The sequence below is a fragment of the Jaculus jaculus genome, chromosome 3, assembly GCF_020740685.1.
Source record: "Jaculus jaculus isolate mJacJac1 chromosome 3, mJacJac1.mat.Y.cur, whole genome shotgun sequence".
In the NCBI taxonomy this organism is placed as follows: domain Eukaryota; kingdom Metazoa; phylum Chordata; class Mammalia; order Rodentia; family Dipodidae; genus Jaculus; species Jaculus jaculus.
This window is the reverse complement of record NC_059104.1, coordinates 62,975,653-62,997,850: the sequence shown is the minus strand read 5'-3', so window position 1 is coordinate 62,997,850 and position 22,198 is coordinate 62,975,653. Positions and strand designations below refer to the sequence as shown.

Genomic DNA, 22,198 nt, shown 5'->3' with positions numbered 1-22,198 from the left:
ATGACCAATATTTTCCCTCATAGGCCCAAGACAATTCTTGCACTTAGCCAGAAGAAAAGGCTATTCACTTTTGGGTCCATCACCCCTAAGCTACCTTGCCAGTTTCTATCTCCTATCACTGCTAACTTTTTTTTAAATTTAATTTTATTTTTATTAGCATTTCCATGATTATAAAAAAATCCATGGTAATTCCCTCCCTCCCCCCAACACTTTCCCCTTTGAAATTCCATTCTCCATCATATTACCTCCCCATCTCAATCATTCTACTTACATATATACAATATCAACCTATTCAGTACCCTCCTCCCTTCCTTTCTCTTCCCTTTATGTCTCCTTTTTAACTTACTGGCCTCTGCTACTAAGTATTTTCATTTTCACGCAGAAGCCCAATCATCTGTAGCTAGGATCCACATATGAGAGAGAACATGTGGCACTTGGCTTTCTGGGCCTGGGTTACCTCACTTAGTATAATCCTTTCCAGGTCCATCCATTTTTCTGCAAATTTCATAACTTCATTTTTCTTTACCACTGAGTAGAACTCCATTGTATAAATGTGCCACATCTTCATTATCCACTCATCAGTTGAGGGACATCTAGGCTGGTTCCATTTCCCAGCTATTATAAATTGAGCAGCAATAAACATAGTTGAGCATGTACTTCTAAGGAAATAAGATGATTCCTTCGGATATATGCCTAGGAGTGCTATAGCTGGGTCATATGGTAGATCAATCTTTAGCTGTTTTAGGAACCTCCACATTGATTTCCACAATGGCTAGACCAGATTGCATTCCCACCAGCAGTGTAGAAGGGTTCCTCTTTTTCCACATCCCCGCCAACATTTATGATCATTTGTTTTCATGATGGTGGCCAATCTGACAGGAGTGAGATGGAATCTCAATGTAGTTTTAATCTGCATTTCCCTATGACTAGTGATATAGAACATTTTTTAGATGCTTATATGCCATTCATATTTCTTCCTTTGAGAATGCTCTATTTAGCTCCGTAGCCCATGTTTTGATTGGCTTGTTTGATTCCTTATTATTTAACTTTTTGAGTTCTTTGTATATCCTAGATATTAATCCTCTATCAGATATATAGCTGGAGAAGATTTTTTGCCATTCTCTTTGCTTTTTTCACTGTGTCCTTTACTGCTAACTTCTTGAATGATTTGCTATTTAAGGTTTTATTTAAAACATATCCTGACTTGTTACCCTTAAATTTTGCTTTGTTAAACATCCTAGGACAAGACACAATTATGCCAATTTCTTTACTATTTTGTAATCCGTCCTGCACCTACAGTTTTCATACTTCATTCCTTGTTTCCATTTGAAACATCATCAGAATATTCTTTTGTCACCCACATTTTCATGAGTGTTCTCTTTTCAGCCAGTTGGATAACCACTACAAGATTACTTACAGCTCTTCTCTTTTGCACTAGAATCACCTCAAATGCCTCACTCATGGCAATACTGGTTTTTCCCTGTATTTACTCCAAAACCCTTTCAGTGCCTACTCTTTCCCTATATTCAAAGCCACTTCCAAGGCCACATTTTCAGCTGTTTTCTATAGTGACATCTCTCCCCTAGTCCACATGACGTGTCCAATTGAGTGGCCTGTGTACTGGTGAGCAGTTTATGCAGACTAGCAATTATTTTCTCATATTTCTGGAGTCTAGAAATTTCAAGATCAAGGACCCAGGGTTTCATTTTCTGGTGAGGGCTTTTTTCTACTTCTAAGCTGGTTCCTTCAGAGGGGCAGAATGGTGTGTCATCACATGGCGGAGCCAGAAAGCAAGCTACCAAGTGCAGCATGAAACTTCTCATTTAAGGACCTTAATTTCACTAAGAAGGGGTCCTCAAGGCTCAGTCACCTTCTAAAGACCCTGTCTGTTAACCACATTGGCAAAGGGCATATTTACACTACAGTGCTTTCCTTGGGCAAATATCCCAGGGCTGGGAAATTGGGAAGGTAGGGAGAATGGAAATCACTATTGTGGTGTTCTTTTCTGTTGGATAGAGTATTATATGAGTCTGATATGGACAAAGTCATGTGGGTCTGTGAGCCCCAGAGCATGGATATATTCATAGAGATGATATCTTAAATCTGTAAATTATGAGATTCCTGTCAGGTCTTTTTTAAAGTCAAGAACATAGGAAGAATAGAAATATTCATCAATGTAGTAAGACACATATAAACAAATGACACAAAATCAAGTAAAGTTTTTGTTTTCATTGCTTCTGGAGAATGAGAGCCATACTCATTGTACATATAGATCTGTGCTTTACCAGTACAGTACATCTCTCACAAGACTTGCAGAGTAAAAGACTGCATAGCTTCTCTCCATACTGACAGACATCTTTTCTTGAATAATACCAAGTAAAAGTCACATGGGAGATTTGAGTCACAAGCCTTATGATTTAAATTTGAGCCTAAATTTAAAAATGGCATGTCTAGAGCTTGCCAAGTTCTATTAAAAGCCATGGTATCATTTTGGATTACCATTGAATAGAGAGGGATCCTTAGGGATATTGTATCTCTCTTCATAGCAATGCATGAATTTTCTCCTTTGTATCATTCCCTGGCTGTGCTGTAATAGTAGATACCCACTTCCACACAAAATCCTAAAATGTGATGTATAATTTTCTGGACGTACATTTTATAAGGCACCTAATTTTCTAGCTTTTCAGTTACCACAGATAAGCTCTATAACAGCCTTACCATGTGTAAATGCTTATTATTTGCATTTGGTAATAGTTCACTATAAATGCTGTTTTCCTTAGTAAAGACTTCTTGATTCCCCTTGTCCGCAAAAGATAATTTCAACTGCTCTTTAGTCTCAGAGCACTTTCTTTTTTTCATCACCGATGTCGCTATGCTTTGGTACAACAGTGCCATTACTAGCTAGATTTCAACCTGTTCTCACATGTTTCTCAGTACACCTTAGAGTCTGCTTAAAAAATCTTATTTAATCCTCAAAAGAACCTTCCAGAAGAACATATCATGCCGAGAAAGAAGCTGGAATAGGACAGTTAGAGTTCCGAGGCAAAGGTCATTCAGTTTGTGAGCAGTGACACAGGAACTCTCAAGCCAGCCCTGTTCTGCCCCTCATTCTTAACAGCATCACCTTCTTGTGGCTGTCAACATTCTGGTTGTCTCTTTCTATAAGATAGTGTATTGCTTTAAAAAACTATCTTGTCTATTTCCATGTTCCTGGAATATTCTGACTCACTGGTTAATTCATAAATGTCCAGTGCATCATGGCTGTATGAGTGCTTGAAAAATTGCTGTTGGAATTTCTTGACAAACCATCATGCTAGTTGAGGAATATATATTTTCAAGCTTTTTGGTTTGAATGACATGGAGAAAAAAAATACCACAAATACATGAGATTTTAAGGAGAGCTATTTATTTTGCATTCTGATAACCTAGTTGAGATTCTGTGTTCGACAAACCCTCGTATTCTTTCGGGCTCCTCTTTTTTCTTTCATGTGAGACAGACTAGCTATGTGTCACTCTGTTCTCTTTTCCTCTTATTCTTCATGTAATAATCCCAGGTTCTAGTTCTATAGAACTTGAAAATACAACCAAGCATAAAGTTTACCCATTTCTTTAGTCATGACATAAATTTTATTGCCAAGAATTTTATCTATCTATCTATCTATCTATCTATCTATCTATCTATCTATCTATTTAAAATTTTGGTTTTGTGTGGAGGTAGGGTCTTTAGCTCAGGCTGACCTGGAATTCGCTGTGTAGTCTCAGGCTGGCCTCGAACTCAGGGCAGTCCTCCTACCTCTGCCTTCCGAATGCTGGGATTAAAGGCATGCACCACCATGCCCAGCTCTAAATGTTATTTTTTAAGCATAGCATTCCTAGCTGTATTTGTTTCAGCTTTACTGAGGCACTGCTAAGTACCCTTGAAATGAGTTTCAAGAATCGTACAAAAGTCCATGGCATTAATCATTTTCACACTGAGGGAAATTTTTAAGTGGTTAGTTGGTGGGCACTGATCCTGAAACACACCAAGAATGGATGAGGAACAGGCTCTGGAGCCTTCTGTGTTGCTGGCAGAACCACCACGAACTTGTAAATATTTGGCTGAAAAATGAGAAAAGAAATCTAAAGGGAGGCCAGTCAGTCACCCTCAGCCATGGGGGTGACTACAGCCACATGGAGATCTTATACAAGGCTCCAAAGAAGTGGGGTCATTTCCTGGCTGTGAGACATGGGGAGGGCTCAGGAAGTGAGAAGTGTGTGCTGCCATCCTTGCAGTAGCAGAGTGCACAAACTGACACTGACCCTTTAAGCAGCCACTTGTTTTCCAAGGAACTATCTTTGTTTGCTTAGGGAAGATTTGGAAGAGAAAGTGTTTCCTACACCAACTGTGTGCATTTTTGTGGACCTTATACAATTAGACAATATTTGATATAAAACTAGAGCAAATTAGGAAAGGTAACTCTACAATTGATTTTGTAATATTTGAATTAATTTAGTGTCTTGGGACATTACTTTCATTTTCAGAGTTATTTATGAATTATTTTTCTAAGTCACATTGGCCACAAAATAAAATGAGTGAAAAGACCTAGGTTTTCTCTGGACTTAAGTAGAAACAGAACCTTACCCAGCTATTTAAGATGTGTGTCAGCTTTTCTGTTCTGGAAAATGAAGCTAGTTCTCTCCAGGTGTAGGGTGTGTGTACCCAGCAAAGAGTTCCTCAAACCTGAAGCCCCTGCCCAGATCCATATGCCTATACTTGCTCAGGAAATAACCTTGCTGACTGTGTACTCTTCATTCTTAGCCTGAGCCAGTGGGGAAAGTGGAGAAGTTGATTTACTTGGAAGATACTCCTGAGCTTTAGCAATTTCTAAATACATTATTGAATGGTGTATATCCTATTGTGCTCCTTGTAAGTAAAATGATATGAGCTACAAAACTAAGAGAAATCAATAAGATTATTCTACATGTTGCTGAAGGTGCTCATTTCATACTTTCTGGCCACAAAGATTGGTGACTGGCAGTAATGGTGCTTTGAGCATTCCCTGATGCTGTGCTTTTCTTTGCTTCCAGAGGCATTTGGCACATCAGAGACACTGTCTTTCATGGGACTTCCTTTATGAACAGCTTCCCTAAAACACTTTTATGCACATTGTGCTTCAATCAAGTCCCCAAAGAACAGATTTGTCTTCTCATCTGCTGGACATTTTAAGGTTTGTGTCCTTTTTTTCCTTTTTATATTACTCATATTGTTAATTGTAATAGACTTTCAAAATTTATGACAGTATATTCATCTCAACAAACTCTGCAAATAGACAATGTACAAATTGTAATTCTTTAATTTCATTGAGAGATAGATACAAATGATAAAAAATGTGGCATGATTCTTTGTATCCTTATATCTTATATCTTATTGTGTACTCTCTTATATACTAGAAGTCAGATATGCTCCATGTTGCCTGTACAAAGCTTTATTTCTAGGCTTACAAATATTTAGACAATATTTTTATTCATTTATTTGCAAGCAGGGCAAGACAGACAGACAGACAGACAGACAGACAGACAGACAGACAGACAGAAACATATACACACAGAGAGAGAATGGATGTAGCCACCATAAGCAAACTCCAGATGCAAGTGCTACTTTGTGCACCTGGCATTACATGGGTACTTGGCACCTGAGCCTGGGTCATTAGGCTTGGCAGGTAAGCGGCTTAAATGCTGTGCCATCTCTCCAGCCCTGTATTTGCAAATTCTAACTGCATGGATTCAGTGGCATTTTATTAAGTATGTCCATATATAAAATGTTACTAGATACTTTTAATTCATTAAAAATTTATAGATAAAATACATTTTGAAATATCAAAAGTAAAAACTTTGTCAATATAAACTAATATTATAATTCTGAATCTTTTCTAATGTTCCAATGGACAAAAGATTTTTATTTTTTTCTACCACTGTACTCACCTTGTGTTTTTTGAATGATAGAAGACCTGTTTGTGTGTGTGTGTGTGTGTGTGTGTGTGTGTGTGTGTGTGTGTGTGTGTTTTAGCATTTTGAAAAACTAACAATATAATTATTTACCCAAGAAACAAGCTTGCTAGCAGGAACAAGCTTTCATTTGAAAGTATGTTTGCCTTTGAGATAGTACCAAACAAAATACTTTTGTTTAGAAGGCACTTTCTAAAGAAGACTAGATTCACTTCATGCATCTTTCATAGCTGCAAAAAGAGACAAGGTGTAGAGTAAGGCCTTAAACACCAAATGGATGAGAACTAAATGAAGAGCAAGCAAGAAGGAACACAGCATTTTCTAGCATGACTTATCTTTTCCAAATGGTAGTTATTTCATTTGGTGAGGCTTTTATTCTGTTGAAGGTAAAAAATATTTTCTCCGTTAATGGACTTTTACTGTTTTACTTTTTCATTTCTTTTATTTCTTTTTTTAATTTAGTTTTATTCATTTGAGAGAGAAAGATAGAAAGAGGGAGAGAGAGAGAGGATGGGTACACCAGGGCCTTCAGCCACTGTAAATGAACTCCAGATGAACCTTGTGCATCTGGCTTGTGAGGGCCCTGGGGAACTGAACCTGGGTCCTTTGGTTTCACACACAAATGCCTTCGCCACTAAACTGTCCCTCCACCCTCCTCATTTTTATGTAGAAATTAAAACATTGTCTTGCAGTATTGCACTAAATTCCAGGTTTCCCACTGTACCCTTCACTGGTAGGCCTTGTGATGTTCTCACATTGTAGACTTCTGGTGTTTAGTAAGGGCCTTGGTGGGTAAGAAGTTGTATCTGCTTGACGACCCCCACCACAAATCTATCAGCCAGCTTGATCCTAGTGACTGTATCCATGGAAATGGATGTGCTGGGAAGCACTTGCACAGTTATTGAATGCATTGTCTAGTCTGCAAGCAAGATTATGCTTCACCTGTGTGAAACCATCAAGAGACTGTGCTTAAACCTTCATATCATGATCAAAAATGCACAAAGTATGAAATCTATCCCTTAATAAAATTTTCAGCTTTTAGTTTAACTACATGGCTGTATGTGTGCCCTTTGGGAACTTAGTTGTAGCACTTTTATCTTAAAACTCTTAACTTTTTGAAGAGCAACTCTGCATGTAGCACCCTCAGCCCAAGCACCTACCACTCTACTTCATTTTTCTAGGACTACTTTAGAATTTGTATAATGTTATCATGCATTATTTGCCCTCTGTGACTGGCTTCTTTCACTTAGCATAAAGATTTCACATTGTCACTTATGGCAATATTTCCTTCTTTTGTAAGCCTGATTCATATTCATTCTGGGAATATGTCACATTTTCTTATCTGCTTATATGCTATTAAATTATGGATTTAGATATTGATTTTTGTGAATCATGTAGAAATAGGTGTGCAAATATCTCCACAAAATCCTTTTTTCAATTGTTCAGATGATTGTTGGATCAAATGGTAATTCTATTTTAACTTTTTGGGAAAAACTATAACACTGTTTTTCCACAGTAATTGTAACAGTGGAATTCATACCAGTACTGTTTATACATTCTATTTTCTGTTTATCCTCACTAACACTCATTCTTACTTGCTGTCTTGATAGTAGCCCTCCTAACTGGTTTGAGATTACATCTTGTTGTAGTTCTGATGTGTGCTTCCCTGAGTGATAGTGGTAGTAAGCACCATATCCATGTCTGCTTAGGGGACATGTCCCTTCAACTTGCTTTTCCTTTTTCATTTTTGCCTTTCATTATTTGGCTTTGACCATTGAATAGTAGCACTTATTTTGTTCTTGAGACATGAAGCTCTATGCAGATGTGTGGTGAGCAGAGATTTTCTTACACTTGAGAGGTGTTTTTTCACTCATCCATTGCTTCCTTTTCCTGCACAGAAGTGTGTTAGTGTGTGGTGATCCTTTGTGTCTATTTTTCTCTAGTCATCTCTAAGAAATAATAGTAAAAGTGATGTACAGCTCTTTATACATGTGGTAGAAATACTGTGGTAGTGCTTTGTTTTAGGTCTTAAGTTGAAATCTTCATTTTTCACTGGTTTTGGTGTATGGGCTAAGATAAAGGTCTATTTTGTTGCTTTCTTGTTCTCTTAACACATCGTGATAAATTGTCTTCATCTTACTTCATAGTCAATGGTACTTACACGATCAGAGATCATTTGATTGGATATATGCCAGTTTACTTCTAGATTCTACTCTTCATCTAAATGTCTGCTTCCACATTTTCTTTCTTCTGTAGTCAACATTGACAGGATATACTGTCTAGGAGTTTGTTGTATTTAGACTATCTAATTTGTTGGTACCTAGTTGTTAATTGTAATCCTATAATTATTTTTATCTCTATAATATCACAGACTCTGTAATGCCCTTTCATTTCTGTTTTTATTTATTTAAATTGTTCTCAAGCATGTCTGTATATTTCCTGACCTCGTATGGTACTAGCTTATTTCTCTAGACATAATTTTCATCAGCATCCCTCTTTGTAATTATAGACTCAATTTTCAAATTTTTCTTTTTCTCTTTGAGAGAGAGAAACTCATTTTAAATTTAATAAAACAACAATTTTGGGGCCGAGAGATGGCTTAAGGCACTTTCCTCTGAAACCTAAAGATCCAGGTTAACTTCCCAAGTATCACATAAGCCAGATGTACAAGGTGGCACATGCCTCTGGAGTTCATGTCAATGGGTAGAGGCACTAGCCTGCCAATTCTCTTGCTGTCCCCCTCTCTCAAATAAATAAATAATTAAAATATTAAAAACATTTCCCTGCTAAATTTTATTTATCCTCATATTTTTATCCCTGAGTATCTTAAGTTTTCTGCATTTCATCTAAATTTGTCACTCTTTTCAAGTGGAAGAAACATTTAAATTTATCTACTGAGCTCAGTGTAGTAGTATACACCATTAATTCCAGCACTCGGGAAGCTGAAAATAGAGGCTCACCATTGAGTTCAAGGCCACCCTGGGCTACAGAGTGAGTTCAAGTTCAGCCTGGACTAAAGTGAGACCCTCCCTCAAAAATTACACACACACACACACATAATTTTCTCAAGAAAGGCATTTTAAATGGACTGTTTTTATCTATGATTGCATCATGGATTTACAACTTTTAATATCCATTAAGGCCACCAACTCCTTTCAACCCCAGTCATTATGATAACTGGTAACCAAATTCAAATATCCATTGCCTTGCAGAGGAGGTCTGGAACTGCCCACAATATAAACCCTTCACTTAGAGTCAATGATGTTGAAATTAGTGAGTTGAGTCCATGGTGGAGCTGAGCCTGGATTCTCCTCTCTTAAGTCTGGGTACCATTCTTTTTCTGCTTTAGCAGACTTTTGTTCCATTAATGCAGTTTATCAGCTGTCTAGAAACACATGAGAAGCCTATATGAATACTGCTTAGGAAAACTAAACCTTATGGTTTTGTGTTTAAAAGAGATCATTTTTGTTTGATTCAATATGGATAATAGGAATATAATAAGAGAACTCAGTTTAGGAAAATAGCACTGAAGACAGCTCAGGGGATGGAATAGAGAGCTGGTTGTAGACCTCTATTGAAATGGGAGGAAAGATGTCACAAAGGCAACAGAGAAGAAAAGAGCAGGGTAAATCTGAAGTCTGATGGAAGATTGAAGAAAGGGTGAATACTGGAGTGTTTTTGTCTTAATGTTCTTCAACTAAGCACCCTTGTTTAAGCCGTCTCCTCCAGGCCGTAGACTTCCTCAGAAGTTGAAATAGCAATCCTTTGGGAGCTGGTTGAGTCCTGAGTTCTAGCTGAAACTCCCCAAGTGGTCTTTCCACCTGCTAGCCTCCACTTTCTTCCCTGCCTTCTCCTTCTCTTCTTGGTGGTCCCTCTTCTATTCTCTGTGCATGTCAAGTGTGGAGAAATGACTTGAAAAGTTCCATTTCTCCTGGCTCTTCCAAGAGCTACAGTAATTTTTTTTTTTATTTTTTTATTTTTTTTTAGATATTGAGTGCAGAGGAACACTAGACCCTTGGGAATTTTCTTCCCCCAAAGCTCTTATCTCTTGAGACTTTAATGAAAATATAGGTTCAACCTCTTTAGGAGAAACTGTGTTCTCATTCAATATTATTATCTTTTGGTTTTATGTAAGGAATCACTGGGTTCTCTGATTCAGAGATTACTTCACAATCAGATGGAAAGAATTCTTGACTTAAGGAGTCAGTTTTAGGTAGGGTATCTCAGTTTGTACAGTAGGATCAGACTTAGTGTCTGTTGTAGCTTGCCCAAGAACAAGCACAGGAAGTATGGACATGAAGCTGCAAGCTACACCAAGGCACATATTCTTGTCTTTCTAATAAAATTGGGAATGCTACGTGACAAGATTTATCATATATAAAAATTAGACCTGAATGAAGACAGAGAAAAATCAGTATCAAAGGGCTTCCATGATCATGGGTTATTTAATTATTTAAAGCTCTGTTTCCTGAGTCAGATTTCTGAAAACAGTGCTTTCCTATACTGTTATCTTTTGTGCATAGTGTACCAAGTTATATTTGACTTCCTAGAGTTTCTCATTTCCTGAAATGGACTACTAGCTCTATAAACATTGAAGAATAAATATTAGCTTTATGAGAACACATTTCCTACTAGTTGAAAAATAGCATGTAATAAAAAATACAAGGATGTAATATTGAAAATTATAGGACAATATTCCCTCTTATTGTGGGTATATATCTAATCCTATGCATAGAGTCTGCTTTTTCTGAAGAATGCATGCTGTGTAATACTACTTATCTGTGATATATTTCTACCCCTCATATTTAACAATATATCTCAAGTGAATATTGCCTTACTACTGAAATGTTTCAGGCTTATTTTCCACTCTGAGTTAAAAAATATTCTGGTTCATCATTCTAAAATCTAGGAATTATATATAATCCAAAGTTAATAAAATGTTTGTTGGTAGCTTCATTTACTGCCAGATCCCCTACACCCTGTGATTCCCCATGAATGAGTTCCCTGGGAACTATACTGGAAAATTTTTATTGGAAATTTTGAGAGAAGAGGAAGTCTTATTGAGGGACTTTTAAAAAGTCGATTATGATCTTGCTCATCAACACTTATATGTGTGCAGACTGATTCCAAAATCCAGACTACTCATTCAGTTATCATAGCAATGACACTGTGTTATCTATTGGCATTCCTTAAACCTTGAAAGAATGCAATATAGTTTTGTTTAAATAATTCACTTCCATCTTGAAATGACTATCCATTTACCAAAGGTTCCACTGACTTCTCATATAAAATACATTTCTTCTATAACTACTTCGTTCCTCTTTCTAAAGATGGGAAATAATTAGCCTTGTACATTCCTAGCACAGGAATAAAAAAACTAGGCTGATAGAATGCCTCAATATACTTATCTTAATTTTTGCACCTTTCTTGACAAATTTCAAAAAAGTATAAGCTTATCTGAAAGAAAGCAGTCCATGTGTCCATTCCCATATTTTAAAATATTGGCAGTACTATAATTGTGTCAACTCTCCAATACTTAAAAAAAAGAAAATAAGTATCCTCCCTACTCTTTCTTTCCCAAAGGTAATATTACCATGTGATTTTATAGGTTATATCATTTATTTATATTATTAAATATGGTTGTGTCTATATATACATGCAGTGTTGCTTTTAACTTTACATAAATGGGATTGTACTCAGTATTTCCTTTTGGAATTTGTTTTTCTCAACACTATTTTTAAAGAATTAGGTCCATTAACATATGGATTATCATGTTCATTCATAATAGTTAATCATTAGTTTTCCACAGATGAAGCATTGTATGTCCACCTTTCCAAATCACAATGTTTATCATTCTTTTGCATTTTCTGGACAATCACCTGCCCCATATCTTTTCATTATGGTAGAAGTGTAAAGGAGTTTGTGATATAATTTGGCCATATTCCACTGCTAGAGAATAGGGCCTGGGAAATATCTGTTCTTTACATTCTCTAGCAATCTTTTTTCCCCTTCTTATCAGCATATTTGTTTTGTTGTTGTTGTTGTTGTTTGTGTGTATGTGTGTGTTTAGTTTCTCAGGAATACTCTCTACCTTTTTCAAAGAGTCATTGATCTAGAGTTCACCAATTAGGCTAGACTACCTAGACAACCCCTGGCATACACCTGTCTCCACCTCCCTAGCACAGGACTCCATGCCAGGCATTTTGACTTGGGTACTTGTGACCAAACTCAGGTCTTCATCCTTGCAAGGCAAACACTTTTTAAAAAATTATTTATTTATTTATTTGAGAGTGACAGAGAAAGGGGCAGATAGAGATAGATATATAGAATGGGCATGCCAGGGCCTCCAGCCACTGCAAATGAACTCCAGATGCATGCACCCCCTTGTGCATCTGGCTAACGTGGCTCCTGGTGAGTCGAGCCTCAAACCAGTTCCTTAGGCTTAACAGGCAAGTGCTTAAATGCTAAGCCATCTCTCCAGCCCATGGCAAACACTTTTATCCATTGAACTATCTTCCAAGCTCTCTACTGATTTTCTTTTCTTTTTTATTTTTTGTTTTGTTTTGTTTTTTGAGATAGGGTTTTGCTTTAGCCCAGGCTGACCTGGTATTCACTATGTAGTCTTATGCTGGCCTCATACTCACAGTGATTCTCCTACTTCTGCCTTCCAAGTGCTGAGATTAAAAGCATGCACAACCATACCTGGCTCTACTGATTTTTTTATAAGCAGTTTCTATGTGGTTTACTAGCTCCATCTCAATCAGTTCTAACTGTATCAGAAAAGTAAGACAAAGAGAAGAGAACTCAGACAAACTGGCTAAAGTGGAAGAAGAAAAGGATTTCCAATGTTGCCCTTCATTATTTTTTTTTTCTGTTTTATTTATTTATTTGAGAGGGACAGACACGAGAGAATGAGGTCGATAGAAAATGAGAGAGAGAGAGAGAGAGAGAAAGAGATTGAGAGAGAGAGAGAGAGAGAGAGAGAGAGGGAGAGAGAGAGAGAATGGGCACGCCAGGGCCTCCAGCCACTGCAAACAAACTCCAGATGTGTGCACCCCCTTGTGTATCTGGCTAACGTGGATCCTGGGGAATCGAGCCTCGAACCAGGGTCTTAGGCTTCACAGACAAGCGCTTAACCGCTAAGCCATCTATCCAGCCCCAATGTTGCATTTCTGATGTTGAGTTGGTGTCCACAAGGGATGCTTCAAAAGCACATTTGCACATTTGTCCGCACTCCATGATCTCAGAGGTCGACTCATTTTAGCGGCCTTTTCTCTTCCCTTAGGCCAAGAAAAAGGGTGGTTTTTTAGTCCCTTTCTTTTATAATAACCGAAAAATGTACATGATTTATAAAAAGTTAAGTACCTTGTTAAATATTTCAGATTTGTCCCATTGTAAATGTTTGCTGGTGTCTGGTTCCTTCACAAAAGAAGAGCTATGAGAAATTCTCAGGTGAACATCTATTTGTATTTATGGTAGGGTTGTTTATAGAGCATCCTGCCATGCATGTGATAGATCCTTTTCAAGTGATCAAATGAATCAAGTAATAAATCTTGGTAGATTGTAGTTTGTCTTGGAGATATTCTAGAAGTTTTATTAAGCATCTTTTATCTACTGAAACACTAAATTTCTACACTTAGACCTCTATGATTTAAAACTGAAGTCTAAAATAAATGGAAAATCAGTGTTTACTAAGAGCATCAGTTCCCAAGAGAACAAAATTTAAGTGTGTTTAGGGTTCTTAGCTTGTTTAAGGCTCTGAAGAAAAGTGTTCTCTATATTAAATTTTTAAGAGCTGTATATCTTAAGAATTTAGGCTGTTTTCAGATTTGGTTCTTATTTTGCCACTCTAAGAGAGTAAAATATTTTTAAATTTAAATTTTTATGTATGATCATGGATTATGCCAATTTGTACCATTTAAAAAGCAAACAAACAAACAGGGACTAGGGAGATGGTTCAGCATAAGAACTGGAGTGCAGATCCCTAGCACCAAAGCAAATGCCTAGTGAGAATAGAATCCTGCCCTTAATCCCGACCCTAAGGGGGGTGGGACAGAAGGTCCCTGAGGCAAGCTGGGTAGCTTGACCTGTGGAGTCAGTGAGCATTCAGTTCAAGTGAGAGACCCTGCCTCAGTAAATAAGAGGAGAGTAGCTGGGAATGGCGCTTAACGTAACCTCTAGCACACATACACACACACACACACACATATACGTACAACCTGGACAAACAGGCACCCATACATCTACACACACACACATACACATGTATGCATACCATATACACACAAAAAAAAATCAAAATCAACAAATTTTAAGGAGACAAACAATAATTTCTAGAGTGGACTTAGCCTTTTGTGAGTCCAGTTATTATTTTTTTATTGTTATGGTTATTTCTTTCAAGATATTGTAAATTATCTTACCACTCTCCAAATGGAATTTTCTGCATAAAAAATTCTTGCTGCCTCCCTCAGCTATACTCTGGCCATTTCTGAAAGTTAACTTTATAGAGGCTTTATTTCCTTAATCTTTATTTTTGTTATATTTGATGGAATTCTGATAAACCAAGATTTGTGCCAAGTTTAGTTTTCAGTAGACTTTTGCAACTGAGTATAAGTCCTCAGAAAATAGGGTTTCTGTCAGAATTCTGACACACAGTTGGTATCACTGCTCTGTTGCCTGTCACACACTACTTAGGCTTATGGATGTGTACAATCATTGGGGAAATACTTTTCACTCCTGACTCCTGCATGCTTGTAAGTAAAATTTATTCTATGGTAGTACTGCTTTCTTAACAACCAGCTTATGAAGTTTTATCAATATTCATCATATTGATGGAGCTGCTGATTGACGGCCTTGTGTTCATCTTTAGGATTCTTGTTAGTAAATGTGGTGGGGTTCTAACAAATTGCAAATTCTATTTTTGGTCACTTTACAAAAGCAAATAGCCACACATTATCCATCTACCTTATAATGTTTTCATCAGGACCCAGCTATAATTATGACCAGGACTGTATCTTTCCCTGCCTTCCTTTGTCTGCTCCCTCAGGGCCAGTCCTTCTCTCAGGCAGGAGGCGAGGTGCTGGACTCTGATGTAGTCAACATCAAGCTTCAGATGAATGAGAGGAAACATGCATAGCTGACCTTCTGTCATCCTTCCACATGTTTCTCCTTTAAAAAAAAATATTTCAGGGTCTACATGATTTTTTTATAAGCAGCAATTAGTCCACCAAATAGCTTAGTGTAAGGAATATTGGTCATGATACTAGATTATGTATTTCAAATGAAACTTGAGAAAATACTCATTACAATTTGAACTGGAAAGGAAAAGAGTAGCAAACATATGTGGTTCTTAATTCAGAAAAGATCAGCAACTTCATTTTGAATTGAACCTTGAATTTGTATTGTTTTATATAGAAATGGCTGTGCAAAAGGTAATACATTATCACCAAAAGTGTTGAAAAGACAAAATTAGATTAACAGGTCTAGGGAGAAAATAAAGCTGGTAAGTGCTAGAAACTTAGAAAAATCTTGAGTTTCAAGCATGCTCTTAATACTGGAGACATAAACCATAGACATAAATAATTAAGGACAAAAATCTCAAGGATGCTTGTGAGAGAAAGAAATCACTATGAGCACTCCTTCCTGATGTGGCTGGAAGTAAAGCAAGCACACTTGTTGGAATTAGGCATTGCTGAATTTCAAGAGCAGTTGTTCTTTCTAGAATAAATGCAGTAATGTAAGCATGAGGTGCTGAAGATCTACTGCAACAACAAGCACTCTCTCCTCCTCGTGAATCCCTTCATTCTGCCAGGTAGTTTTACTCTAAGAGGATCTACTTGGGGAAAAACTACGGAAGTTTGGGCTTTTACCAATAAAAGTACATCTTATTATTTCATCAAACAGTGAATTTACCTAGTCAGTTTGTAAATTCCATTTGAATATATGTCTCCTATTGTGTTTTTAAACAAATAGTGCTATTTAAATTGAAAAGATATTTTAAGACTATATATGTAACCTAGAAAATAAGTGATTACTTTCAGTTTTATACGTTTAAAAAATTTTTTTTAAACAGTAAGTTTTACACAGGGGAAGAATAATAAGACGTTAATGTTTAGGGCACCTGACTCTCCACTCTGAGAAAGAGATTAAAGAATCCAGACATGCCAGCAGCCCTCCCTAGGAGAGATAAGGAGAGGAAAAGATAAGGGAGGAGGATAATTGCCAGCCAGTTTTGTCTTGCCTATTATCTCAGGATTTGGCGTGCAGCCAGCATTTCTTTAATTTTACTTCTCACTTCTGTCGATAGCACATTCTGTGCTTGTGGCTAAAGGTAGGAGAGGGAGTTCCTGTTTAAATAGACACAGAAAACTGCTTCATTTCATGGAAAAGACATTTTTCAGAGTCTTTCCAAAAATATGGATAACATCTGAATAAATACCACAGCAAAATTTTCTAAATATTTTCCCAAGACTGTTTCCATTTACTTGAAAATTTCCACACATGTAGGCAATTTACTGAAAAATGAATCACTGTTGAAATTCCATCCTAAATTTTAACAAAGATAGTATAATCCCCCCAAAGGTGAGGTATGAGAATGAAATATATTTTTTTCTTAAGAGTATTTTACTACTTTAAAATTTGGAGGAAAATCCACCAATCATAGCTTCTGAGAATTCTCACGAGTATATAAATTTGGCAACTTAAAAGATGGAAATCAACTCAAATACTTTTCAACAGTTCAGAGCTGAGATTTCTCATGAGAACTATTGCTAACTGGAAACTAATAAATATAATGATAAGAAATTCTATTTTTATTAAAAACTATTCATAAATTTCCTATATGCATAAGTCTCTCTCTCTCTCTCTCTCTCTCTCTCTCTCTCTCTCTCAAATAAATAAAACTTTAAAAAGAAAAGAAAATATAATTTACCAAAACATGTTTTTAATTATTGTCTTAGCAAAACAAGACCATAATGCACATTGGGAAGTCTGAGACTTAATGTCATTAATGAAAATATGCTGTTATTTGATCAATTGATTGGAAGTGATAACACTGTTTTTATTTTAGAAAGACATAGAGAGAGGGAGAGAGAAGGAAAGAGGAAGAGACATACAGAGAGAGAGACAGAATTGGTGGGCCAGGGACTCAGCCACTGCAATCGAACTCCAGATGCTTGCACCACTTACGGTCATGTGCAAATTTGTGCTTGCCTCACCTTTGTCCATCTGGTTTATGTGGGTTCTAGAGAGTTGAGCATGGATGGGTCCTTAGGCTTCTCAGTCAAGTGCCTTAACTGCTAACCCATCTCTCCAGCCCAGCATTATATTTTTTATATGAGTACTACAATAGGAGGTGACAATGTAAGTAACATTAACTTTTTATTTTGCTGCACTTGAATTTAAGTTTTCTAAAATTACCTTATACAGCTGCATTGTGGGAAGGTCCTGGACAGCATGGGTAGACTTTGGCTCATAGCCAGATGTGATGTAAATAGTTGCTGAACAAACAAATGTGAAAAATTAATTACAGGTGTCTGGGCAAGGTGATATCTCCCAAATCCACTACCCTCTTTGGGCTGTATACCAGATAGGAAGGCTTCTTCTTTTATGCTCTGTTTCTAAGGCCCCACTGTGTTGACTGTGGTGCATCTGACCCTGCATGATCCAAGCTGTGTGTTAGCATCTTCCTTCAGTGAAAACCAAGGAAATACCATTTCTAAGTATACACTTTGTGAGTTTTAAAAAATGTAGTCATATCTTCCTACTAGATCATTCACTTGGGGATCCTAATAAATGATACTTATATGTAGAAAACAAATTAGCAAGTCTGTTTTTATCCATACAACAAACAAAACAATTATGTTAGCAAAATACATAAAGTTTTCTATTTCTAAGAGATTTGATTTTTATGAGTTTATGGTAACAGGGACCCTATGCTTACTAATAACTAAAACATCTACTTATGTATATAAGGAACTTCTCTTTATACCTACTAATAAATATAAATACATTGATAGAAGGTATTATTTATTAGTTATATTTCATAAATGAGGAAAATTAATTTTAGTCTATTTAAGAAACATAACTAGTAGCTTGAAAATCTCAACTGCTTCTTCTCATTTTTAATTTATTTTTATCTCAAATCTTTTCATGTGCATATATCTTCACTTCTGTTATGTCAACTTCTAAAAGTAAAATTGTGGCTATAGACAAGGATAGGTTTGGTTTTAGGAGACTGCCGGATCTTCTCTAAAGCACTTGTTTACATTCTCTTCAATGATATAATGATACATAATCATCCTCAACAACAGTTGAATCTTCAAAAAAAACAAGAAGAAGCCGGACATGGGGATACACACCTTTAATCCCAGCACTCAGGAGACAGAGGTAGAGGATCACTTCCATGAGTTTGAGGAAATTGCAGATCAGCGTGAACAAGGGCAAGACCCTATCTTGAAAAACCAAAACACACACGCATGCACGCATGCACACACACACACACACACACACACACACACACACACACACGTGGATCTGTCAGTCCTTTTTCATTTTAGCCATTCGGGATTATGTATGTATGGAGATATTATATTATGATCTAATATATATTTTCTTTGAATAATATGTTGAAATCATGTTCGTGCACTTAATGTAATTCATATATTTCCCTTATAAGGTGCCCATTAAAATCATTTTCCCAGGCTGGAGAGATGGCTTAGCGTTTAAGCATTTGCCTGTGAAGCCTAAGGACCCCAGTTCGAGGCTCGATTCCCCAGGACCCATGTTAGCCAGATGCACAAGGGGGCGCACATGTCTGGAGTTCGTTTGCAGTGGCTGGAGGCCCTGGCGCACCCATTCTCTCTCTCTCCCTCTATCTGTCTTTCTCTCTGTGTCTGTCGCTCTCAAATAAATAAATAAAAATGAACAAAAAAAATTTTTTTTTTTTAAAATCATTTTCCCAGTTTTATATTAGGTTGCTTTTTAGAAGTATTAAAATTCCTCATGTATATGACATTAGTAACTTGTCAGATATGTTTCTCAAGTACTTCTCTTCATTCTGTCTTTCCTTCTCATTCTCTTAGTAGTCTTTTAATAAGAAAACGTTTTAAAGTTTGAAATCTGAGTTATCAAGTTTTTTTATTTCATGTCTTCTTTATCTGTGTATCATTTAAAAACAACCTTTTTTCCACAAATCAAAATAAAATTTTATAGCTTGAGCTTTATAGTTTTAATTTTTATCATTAGACTTATGCTCCATATTTAATTGGTTTTTATTTATCATATGAGGTCAGAGTAAGGTTAATTAGTTTCTATGTAGACATTGAACTTTTCTAGCATTATTTGTTAGACTTGCCTTTCCCTATTGAAATTCCTCAGTCTTGTTCCCAAAAATCAAAAGGGACCCACTCCCATCGACACTATAGGTTTTCCTGCCAGTACCACACTACACCCAACTACTATCAGTCTTCAGGTTACTTAGTACAAATCTATGTCTTTGTTTCATCTTTACAAAAGTGGTTTATGCATCCCTGTTTTGTATACTTTATATACATTTAAGAATTTGATTATTGGATTCTAAAATAAATAAATTAATAAATAAATAAAGCCATGTAGGAGTTTAACTAGTAACTGTTGATATTAGAGATCAACTGGGAAAGAACTGATATCTTATTATTGAACTTTTGAATCCATGAACTTAAGCTGTCTTTCCATTTGTACAGGTCTTACATGCCTATTATCAAAGTTTGTTTGGCTGGAGAGTTCAGTGATTCAAATATTATTCTTTTCTGTGAAGACTGTGAGTACTGCAAGGATCTGGTAGTAGAACTGTCCCAGGAGCATCCAGGACACTTGGTACCCAAATCTTGATTTCCAAATATCATCCTCCAATAATAAGAACGAGAGATCTTTGGTGAAGGATGCTGGTTGGAACAGTAAAAATACAAGAAGAACTTGGAGCATTTCATATGGCTTCAGAACAGAACAGTAAAGTGCTCAACAGACATATCAAAGGACCTTAAAAAGCTCCCAATGACTGAATAAAGAACAATTTGAGCAACAAAATGATATTTGATTATAACCCCCCCAAATAGTATATTTGTGTTGGCTCTGATATAAATAAATAATTGAACATGTAGAGTAGAAAGTCTTCTTTATAACCAATTTCAAATACTAAAGATAGACATCCCTCTCCATTGGAGGAAGCTCAGCACCTCGCTTATAAGCATAGGCTATATTTATTCACTGATTTCAAAACAAATAGCTTCATTACAGTGGAGAAACCTGATAAAAACTACTTTACTAAGTGGCCAAGATCCCATTCACCCTGATTAGTCATGAGAAAAGCATCAACATACCTAAAGCAAGGGGCATTCTTTTAAAAAATATTTTATTATTTATTGGCATGGAGGGAGGGGGGGAGGGAGAGAAGGAGGAAGAGACCAAAAAAGGGAGAAGAGACAGAGAATTGGCATGCCAGGCCCTCCAGCCACTGCAAATGAACTCCAGGCGCATGCTGCACTTTGTGCATCTGGCTTTACATGGAAACTGGGGAATTAGACCTGGGTTGTAAAGCTGTGCAGACAAGTGCCTTCACCACTGAGAAATCTCTCTAGCCTGCAAGAAACATTCTGTAAAATATTTGGCTGTGATTTTTCAAGATTTTTGCTGTCAAGGGAAGACTGAGAAAGTGTCTCCCACCCACCTCACCTCACTAAAGAATATTTTGAAATAGAGAAAAGAAGTTAGCAGAACAGCTGTTGGACTTGAAATGAAGTCTGGCATTTAGTTAGTAGTACACTGATGTTAGTTTCTTATTTGTGACAACTATGCTATGGTAATGTAAGATGTTCACATCTTACATTAAGATGTCACATTAAGATTACATTGTTAAAATCATAACATTTAAAATGATTAAAAAATGAATTTTATTAAAACTACTACTAATAATAAGACAAAGGCCAAGTATATAAAACAGATTTTATCAAAGCTACCATGGCTAAAGTAGAATCTCAGTGCCTAAGTTATAATTGGCCACTTTCCTTAACTCATGTAACTTCCTTTGTCCATCCCAGAATCCCAGGCTTCTAAATGTGTTTGGATAACTACTCCCTACCACCTCCTCCCCTAAGTAAAACCCAGGTTCCTCAATGTGGTTCCTGGGACATTCATATTCTCAGCCTTGCCTAATGCTTATCTTTGTTGTCTGTTGACCTCTTGTTTTGTTTAGTTAGTTTCTTCATGTTTTCTGAAGGAAATTTTTGTGTCTCAAGCTAAACATGACTACTTTGTTAATTTTGTATGTACTATCTGTTCATCTTGAAGATCCCTCTCAAGCTGATTCATCCCCTAATCCCTCTTAAGATCATCTTAACATTTGACTTGAGAATGGTCCTTCTCTTGAAAGTCTCCTAGGGCTGAGAACAGGTCCTGAACTCTTTTCTCCAGCTGCACATAGTCCTCCTCAGATGCCTGCCTGCAGACAGACTGCATACATCTTTTCCTACAGTGGCTCACCAACTCTCCATTTACTGTCTCACCATGCCAAATGTTAAACACAGTGATTGGCACAGAATAGGTATTTAGTCATGATCTGCTGAACTGATGAGTGGATGTATGAATGCATGGATAGTAGGTAGCATGGTTATGAAAACAAAGTTACTTGAATCTGATTGCCACAAAAATTTAATTCAGTCATTAAGTAAGGTGATATCCATGTTGCCACCAAGCATTAGCTTTTTTTTTTTTCTTTTTTTGAGGCAGTGTCTTGCTCTAGCCCAGGCTAATCTGGAATCCACTATGTAGTCCTCTCAGGGTGGCCTTGAACTCACAGAGATCCACCCACTTATGCCTCCCAAGTGCTAGGATTAAAGGCATGCACCACCACACCTGGCCAAGCATTAGTTTTTATGAAGTAAACAGAAGTAATCATTCACTCAGGATATGTATACAAGATATGGGGAGGTAGGTTTTCTTTCTCTATAAAAAGACAATAAAATATATGTGATATATAATGTACAGTAAATGGTGCCGGGCCGTTGCTATTTCAGTCTGCTGGTACTTGAAGGCATTGTCACTAAAGTTAGCTGCATACATTTATCTTCATTAGCCTTTCCAAAGTGATGTTCTTTTATGTGGGTGGCCCAGTTACTTTCAGGCATTTTAATTTGCCAATTATTGTACCTATGGCTAAGAACAGATAGTGATTAGTTTC

General features: G+C 36.7%; 1 protein-coding gene across 6 annotated transcripts in view; it reads left to right on the top strand.

Annotated features, from left to right (window-relative positions):
* Positions 1-22,198, top strand: part of Enox1 (ecto-NOX disulfide-thiol exchanger 1) — a 674,222-nt gene that overhangs the window by 377,461 nt on the left and 274,563 nt on the right. For 4 of the 6 annotated variants that reach the window (XM_045145345.1, XM_045145347.1, XM_045145348.1 and 1 more), the window contains one exon: positions 5,068-5,207. The exons of the other annotated variants lie outside the window; for them this stretch is intronic. The gene's annotated coding sequence lies outside the window, so the exon portion shown is untranslated. The remainder of the gene's footprint in view (positions 1-5,067; positions 5,208-22,198) is intronic. 6 annotated transcript variants of the gene reach the window in all.